This window comes from Athalia rosae, chromosome 3, assembly GCF_917208135.1.
Source record: "Athalia rosae chromosome 3, iyAthRosa1.1, whole genome shotgun sequence".
Classification (NCBI taxonomy): domain Eukaryota; kingdom Metazoa; phylum Arthropoda; class Insecta; order Hymenoptera; family Athaliidae; genus Athalia; species Athalia rosae.
Window position 1 is genome coordinate 13,820,850 of NC_064028.1, and position 5,000 is coordinate 13,825,849.

The 5,000-nt window shown below is 47.6% G+C and overlaps 1 non-coding gene across 1 annotated transcript; it reads left to right on the top strand.

The window, feature by feature from the left end:
- The first annotated feature begins 2,374 nt into the window (after positions 1–2,374).
- Positions 2,375–4,288, top strand: LOC125500466. Its single transcript, XR_007277848.1, has one exon. It is a non-coding gene; the product is annotated as a small subunit ribosomal RNA (ribosomal RNA).
- The last annotated feature ends 712 nt before the right edge of the window (positions 4,289–5,000 follow it).

The following is a 5,000-nucleotide window of genomic DNA, read 5'->3' on the forward strand; positions in this document are numbered from 1 at the left end:
TCACTCGTTGGATCGAAAAATTTTCAAAGTCCGAAAGAGTCGCGCATCACTCGTTGGATCGAAAAATTTTCAAAGTCCGAAAGAGTCGCGCATCACTCGTTGGATCGAAAAATTTTCAAAGTCCGAAAGAGTCGCGCATCACTCGTTGGATCGAAAAATTTTCAAAGTCCGAAAGAGTCGCGCATCACTCGTTGGATCGAAAAATTTTCAAAGTCCGAAAGAGTCGCGCATCACTCGTTGGATCGAAAAATTTTCAAAGTCCGAAAGAGTCGCGCATCACTCGTTGGATCGAAAAATTTTCAAAGTCCGAAAGAGTCGCGCATCACTCGTTGGATCGAAAAATTTTCAAAGTCCGAAAGAGTCGCGCATCACTCGTTGGATCGAAAAATTTTCAAAGTCCGAAAGAGTCGCGCATCACTCGTTGGATCGAAAAATTTTCAAAGTCCGAAAGAGTCGCGCATCACTCGTTGGATCGAAAAATTTTCAAAGTCCGAAAGAGTCGCGCATCACTCGTTGGATCGAAAAATTTTCAAAGTCCGAAAGAGTCGCGCATCACTCGTTGGATCGAAAAATTTTCAAAGTCCGAAAGAGTCGCGCATCACTCGTTGGATCGAAAAATTTTCAAAGTCCGAAAGAGTCGCGCATCACTCGTTGGATCGAAAAATTTTCAAAGTCCGAAAGAGTCGCGCATCACTCGTTGGATCGAAAAATTTTCAAAGTCCGAAAGAGTCGCGCATCACTCGTTGGATCGAAAAATTTTCAAAGTCCGAAAGAGTCGCGCATCACTCGTTGGATCGAAAAATTTTCAAAGTCCGAAAGAGTCGCGCATCACTCGTTGGATCGAAAAATTTTCAAAGTCCGAAAGAGTCGCGCATCACTCGTTGGATCGAAAAATTTTCAAAGTCCGAAAGAGTCGCGCATCACTCGTTGGATCGAAAAATTTTCAAAGTCCGAAAGAGTCGCGCATCACTCGTTGGATCGAAAAATTTTCAAAGTCCGAAAGAGTCGCGCATCACTCGTTGGATCGAAAAATTTTCAAAGTCCGAAAGAGTCGCGCATCACTCGTTGGATCGAAAAATTTTCAAAGTCCGAAAGAGTCGCGCATCACTCGTTGGATCGAAAAATTTTCAAAGTCCGAAAGAGTCGCGCATCACTCGTTGGATCGAAAAATTTTCAAAGTCCGAAAGAGTCGCGCATCACTCGTTGGATCGAAAAATTTTCAAAGTCCGAAAGAGTCGCGCATCACTCGTTGGATCGAAAAATTTTCAAAGTCCGAAAGAGTCGCGCATCACTCGTTGGATCGAAAAATTTTCAAAGTCCGAAAGAGTCGCGCATCACTCGTTGGATCGAAAAATTTTCAAAGTCCGATAGAGTCGCGCATCACTCGTTGAAACGAAAAATTTTCAAAGTCCGAAAGAGTCGCGCATCACTCGTTGGATCGAAAAATTTTCAAAGTCCGAAAGAGTCGCGCATCACTCGTTGGATCGAAAAATTTTCAAAGTCCCAACGATTCTCGCATGGAACTAAGTTCCAACGTACTGCCAAATTTTTCAGGTCGCGTTGCTGTTTTGCCCCATAAGGAACACGTGTTATGACCGGCCGGCTCCGACGTCCGAGCGGCACCGTTGATACTTCATGCACCGAGCGGTCTCGACCGGTCGGTCGGCACCTAGTCCTCGGGTTTCGGAACTTTCGACTTGTTTCAGCCCGTATCTCGACATTCCTTTGCGGGTTTGTTGTCGGGGCTATGGTTCCGTCCTCACCGTGTCACGAACACGCAGACAAAAATTTTTTTCGAATTTTGAAAATTTTTCGTCTGAGCGGAGATTCGCACCACAGGCGTTCGTTTCGTTCCGGTAAGAACCACTCTCACGAGTTCAAAGTTTTTCCGAGCGCTCACGTTTCGCAGGGGCGAGTTCTTCGCTCCGTCTAGAAAATATGATTCAATTTGAATCGTCGACACTACATAACCGCGGGTCGGTGTCTAAGACCGAATGGCCCTTTATGCGGTGACCAGAAAGTCTTCTCTCGCAAGTCGAGGGAAGCAGTCGAACAGAGGCATCAACTCGCCACATTCCGTGCGTATCACAGTCTGTTCGCAGACGGTACACATTGATTTCCAATCGTACTCCCGACGCTTGCAATCTAGCCGAAGGATACGAGAAGGATAATTCGAACGATTTGCACCGGGGAGTCGACAAAAATTGTCTTCACCCGAGGAAACACAAAGTCGAACAGAGCGCTCTGAGCGCTAGTACGCGTACACAAGTTGTGCGGTACCAGATATACATATTATATTAAAACGTGTGGCCGACCGGGCAAAGACTCGGCGGCATGGGGCAACACACGAAAAGAGCTACCAATAACACAAAGCTCCCTGGTTGATCCTGCCAGTAGTCATATGCTTGTCTCAAAGATTAAGCCATGCATGTCTCAGTGCAAGCCATATTAAGGTGAAACCGCGAATGGCTCATTAAATCAGTTATGGTTTCTTAGATCGTACCCACATTTACTTGGATAACTGTGGTAATTCTAGAGCTAATACATGCAAACAGAGTTCCGACCAGAGATGGGAGGAATGCTTTTATTAGATCAAAACCAATCGGTGGCGGGTTCGTCCCGTCCGCCGTTTACTTTGGTGACTCTGAATAACTTTGGGCTGATCGCACGGTCTTGGTACCGGCGACGCATCTTTCAAATGTCTGCCTTATCAACTGTCGATGGTAGGTTCTGCGCCTACCATGGTTGTAACGGGTAACGGGGAATCAGGGTTCGATTCCGGAGAGGGAGCCTGAGAAACGGCTACCACATCCAAGGAAGGCAGCAGGCGCGCAAATTACCCACTCCCGGCACGGGGAGGTAGTGACGAAAAATAACGATACGGGACTCATCCGAGGCCCCGTAATCGGAATGAGTACACTTTAAATCCTTTAACGAGGATCAATTGGAGGGCAAGTCTGGTGCCAGCAGCCGCGGTAATTCCAGCTCCAATAGCGTATATTAAAGTTGTTGCGGTTAAAAAGCTCGTAGTTGAATCTGTGTCCCACGCTGTCGGTTCACCGCTCGCGGTGTTTAACTGGCATGATTGTGGGACGTCCTACCGGTGGGCTTAGCCTTTCGGGGCGGCCCAACTAATATCCCATCGCGGTGCTCTTCATTGAGTGTCGAGGTGGGCCGGTACGTTTACTTTGAACAAATTAGAGTGCTTAAAGCAGGCTATTTTCGCCTGAATACTGTGTGCATGGAATAATGGAATAGGACCTCGGTTCTATTTTGTTGGTTTTCGGAACCCCGAGGTAATGATTAATAGGAACAGATGGGGGCATTCGTATTGCGACGTTAGAGGTGAAATTCTTGGATCGTCGCAAGACGGACAGAAGCGAAAGCATTTGCCAAAAATGTTTTCTTTAATCAAGAACGAAAGTTAGAGGTTCGAAGGCGATCAGATACCGCCCTAGTTCTAACCATAAACGATGCCAGCTAGCGATCCGCCGAAGTTCCTCCGATGACTCGGCGGGCAGCTTCCGGGAAACCAAAGCTTTCGGGTTCCGGGGGAAGTATGGTTGCAAAGCTGAAACTTAAAGGAATTGACGGAAGGGCACCACCAGGAGTGGAGCCTGCGGCTTAATTTGACTCAACACGGGAAACCTCACCAGGCCCGGACACCGGAAGGATTGACAGATTGAGAGCTCTTTCTTGATTCGGTGGGTGGTGGTGCATGGCCGTTCTTAGTTGGTGGAGCGATTTGTCTGGTTAATTCCGATAACGAACGAGACTCTAGCCTGCTAAATAGGCGTACTTTCCGGTATCTCGAAGGCCCCCGGCTTCGGTCGGGAGGTTTTTACTACCGGCGTACAAATAAATCTTCTTAGAGGGACAGGCGGCTTCTAGTCGCACGAGATTGAGCAATAACAGGTCTGTGATGCCCTTAGATGTTCTGGGCCGCACGCGCGCTACACTGAAGGAATCAGCGTGTCTTCCCTGGCCGAAAGGCCCGGGTAACCCGCTGAACCTCCTTCGTGCTAGGGATTGGGGCTTGCAATTATTCCCCATGAACGAGGAATTCCCAGTAAGCGCGAGTCATAAGCTCGCGTTGATTACGTCCCTGCCCTTTGTACACACCGCCCGTCGCTACTACCGATTGAATGATTTAGTGAGGTCTTCGGACTGGTACGCGGCAATGCCTCGGCATTGCCGATGTTGCCGGGAAGATGACCAAACTTGATCATTTAGAGGAAGTAAAAGTCGTAACAAGGTTTCCGTAGGTGAACCTGCGGAAGGATCATTAACGTTTCGTTACTGCGAAAAAAAAAGCAGCGAATCGATGATTATTTTGGTAGATTCCACCGTGAATCTCACGCAATTATAATCCAGTCAAAAGACACACATGGCACAAGAGGTGGCGTACATTGTACGCGTGTCACGAATATCGAACTACGTAACGGCCGAAACGGCTCGTGTCGCACTCACACACGTCGACGACGAACGATCTTGCTATGTCCGTTGGAAGAGAGAGAAAATAATATAAAAAGGACATTACAACTAGTGTATCACGGTAAAATATATCGTGTGCAGCAGCCAAAAACAAACTAAGGCATAAATGGCTATGGGTAAAAAAAACACTAGAAAAATAAAAGGACATTGCTACTACGCCAACCTACGGGGGCGCAAGAACGAAAACTCTCTTTCCATTCTGGACGATAGCGATGCGGATCGTGATGCCATTCGTCGATCAGATTTGTGTGAGGTAGCGACATTGTGCGCGTTGCTGAGGCGACCAAGTGCCCGCTTCTGTTGAACGGGACGCTTGGTGTGCGTTTGAATCAACCGTTCGGTCGATCCCCCCGCTTTGTACGAGGCGTGGCGCGCGATTGATCGAACGGTTTTTTTTATGCTTTTTTTTCAAATTGTTTCTTTTCAAAGATACACATGAAGAAAAGTTACCATACTTTCACGGGGTAACCCGCTCCGGCTGGAGTTTAGCTCCACCGGGGTGACGT